We start from the raw sequence: 3,362 nt of genomic DNA on the forward strand, positions 1-3,362 counted from the left end.
GAAAAGACTGGCCTGAGTACAGTGCCCCAGTGCTTTTACAGCTGCATCATACATGCACATTGTAAAAAAGGTAGTGTCCCAGAAGCTGGTAGATACAGTATAAGAATAGTTTATAGTTTAATCTAGCCTAGGAAATCTTCATAAAATAGTTTCATAGAAGAAATAAAACATTATTTTAAAACTTTCACACAACTACATGGTTGTATGCAGCCTAGACATACACACGTATACATGTGGCCTAATGTGAAAATCAAAACGTTTTCCATTACATTCAAGTACAAGTACCCTACCACCTGACCAAACTGAGACCGCGATACACTGTTCAGACATTCTGGCGATTGTATAAAAGTCCTCAAACCTCATTCAAGGTTTGATACTGATCTGACAAGCTGATGAAATAGGCTACATAGCTAGCCATTTTGTCATTTTACCGGGATTAGGTTCAGTCATGAAATAGTTTAAGGATATTTATCAAAGGAGCAATCCTACAGAAGAGAGGTGATATCTTGTGTTTATAAATTGTGATCATGCTTCTTTTTTTTAAGGTGTGGGAATGGGATAAAAAGGTGTGGGCATAAGTCATCTTATGTGGTAACAAGATCATTATTTAACGACCTTATGTAATGTTTTACTGAATGTGATTAGTTAAGTGTCAGGCTGTTCTTTCATTCAAATAATGAATCTGGTCAGAGGATACTACATAAATAACCAGTTAGGCCTATGTGTATTTAAAATGGTGTCCTGGTCATCCCTTCAAGATAAATAAAGAAAGTGTAACTAAACTGTCCAACATCAAAGCTTTCAAGTCCGTAGAAGAAAGTAAATGTGGAGGAGAGCTGCCAAAAGAAACACATTTAAGGATTAAGTTTTAGTAGTTCTCTTTTTAATGGCAAAAGGAACAACAAAAAAACTTCTTTTACAATTTAAACCAAATTCAAATCCGGAGAAAGGGGAAGGGGCTTTAGATGTTGGAAAAACTTGTATGCAGTCTTTGGAAAAATGTCACAGATTGTTTGAACTGATAATGAAAGTGTATTCTCTTCGTGTACCCTGATGTGGTATTCCAATCTGTTTCTGATATTTTCAGTTACATTACAATCAGATTGTGGACCACAAACTGCGAAAAGTTATTTTCAGAGAAACCATATCATAACTGCAATAATATATTTACATGACTTGACTCAAACCACACATACGTGCCACGGGCTGGAGTTTAACTTTTAGCACGACAAAGGCAAATAGAAGAATGGAATAAATGATTTATAAAACAGTCTTTTTTATCATATGAATGACTGTATGATGATGACTAGAACCACCACTGACACATTCACATCACACACATGCACACTTAAACCTCCACGCTCCCACACATAAATAGTCTTTAAAATAGTGTGTGCTTTGGGTGTCTTTACTCTCCGCATCAATCCCCTCTCTCACATCTCTCCACATCCCTAGCAGTCCCACAGCTCAATTAATGTTTTAAACGGTGAGGTGAGGAAAACAAGCCTGGGTGGTTCTAACACCTCAGAGAGAGGAGTGTGGATGGGCTTGACACCTCTGGGCATCATCAGCCCACTAGGGGTGCAGGCCCCATTATGGGGTTGGTGGAAAAGCTGTTGCTTTTTTTTTTTTGCTTTGCTCTGCCGTGCCACAGACAAAACAAGGCCTTAACCTCGTAATGTACTCTACTGGTCCCCTGGTGGCAGTTCTGAGTGTAGAGATGTGGGAAACTAAAGCGGTGGTCCTGTGTGGCCCGTCTGGCAGGCTCGTTTTGGTATTGTTGTAAGGCTTCAGACTGCCCTGCTCTGTAGATTTCCGTGAACTTTTGATATGCAAACTATTTTTAGAGATTCGCTAAGTAGTGCTCACTAAGTGCATTAGCATTAACTGTGGGTTTGGATCTGGAATAGAAGTATTGGAGCAAATGCACTGCACTGAGGGGGCGGGTACAAAAGGGAAATCTGTGAAAAGTAAAACAAAAAATCAAATAAAAGGAGATACTGTATTCTCCCACTTACTGATCAGGTTCAGGTGATCAGGTGGTACCTGTTAGAGGCTTTAAATAACCAGCTGCATGTACTTGTGCTAGAGGCCTGCAATCAGGCGGGACAAACGAGAGCTGTGAAGGCAAGGAGAGGATCTGAAGCCGAGGGGCAGCGGCTGCTCTACCACAGGGCGTCAGATCAAACAGCCTCTGCTGCAGCGATCCGCTTCACAATCACCTCTCTGTTTCAGCCACAGGGTGGGTCCCCCCTCTCACTCCACTGGCTCTGTAAAAACAAGCACCCCGCCATAATCCCCCTCCGCCTCCAACCTCCGCCCACCCAAACCTTCTCCTCCACACCCACACCCGCCGCCTCCCCTTCCCCCACACCTCACTTCCCCGAAAACGCCAGCCCCACTGCTTTGCGACAGGACCCGACAGGGAACCGAACCTCCGTCCTGCCACTTACCATTACTCTGCGGCCCTTTCCCCTCATTGGAAACACCTGGGAGTTGTGACGGGGTTAGGGGATGGGGGCTGTAGGTACTTTATTCCTGACGCACTTGATGTGAGGTTCCTAATGTGGCCATGAATGCCGGGCTGCCTCTCGCATGCAAACCCCCTACACCGGGGTGTGACCGTGCATACAAAGTTTTGCTCTATCAAATGATGTTGGACGATGGTTTTGGAGAAGGTTTTGGCTGAGAAATCCTTTTAAATTATAAGCGGTCTCAACTACCTTCACAGACATGCATGCACGCAACAATGCATATGAAAATGGACTGCTCGTGTGCAGAGGTAGAGGCTGACTGATCGAGAACCAAACATTTGGAGTCTTGGATATTTGTGGGTTCTTGTCTAATGGCTACCATCATGGAGCCATGGAGTACCACAGTGGAATTTGTGGCCTAAACTCATTCATCTTTTGAGGGCAACTATTACAGGCATAGCATTCAAACCAACACCAAAGAGCCCAGAAAAACAGAGCCTAACCTGATTTAAAAAAAAATAACCGCTTGTCCTCACAGTGTCAAGGAAACATATACATAATAATATTCTCCTATTCTGACATGCTAACATCTCCTCCACACTGTGGGATGCTCGATGAGCAACATATGTTTTACTGCATCACTTGTGACACTGACATATTGCACAAGAAGATGGAACAGGACCCAAATCAGAGCAGGAGAGGAGAGACCACTCCAAACCCCTCGCACCATAGATCATCACAGACAGGGTATTTTTCCATTGCGGCTTGTAGGTCCCTCAGTGTGAGGCTACCCTTTTTACAAAGAAAATACTAAAAGAGACACAGAGAGACTCCAGAGGAAGTGATAGAGTGTGTGATGGTGTGTGTGAGAGAAAGGGAGAGGGAGAG

The sequence above is a fragment of the Sprattus sprattus genome (assembly GCF_963457725.1).
Source record: "Sprattus sprattus genome assembly, chromosome: 8".
NCBI lineage: Eukaryota > Metazoa > Chordata > Actinopteri > Clupeiformes > Clupeidae > Sprattus > Sprattus sprattus.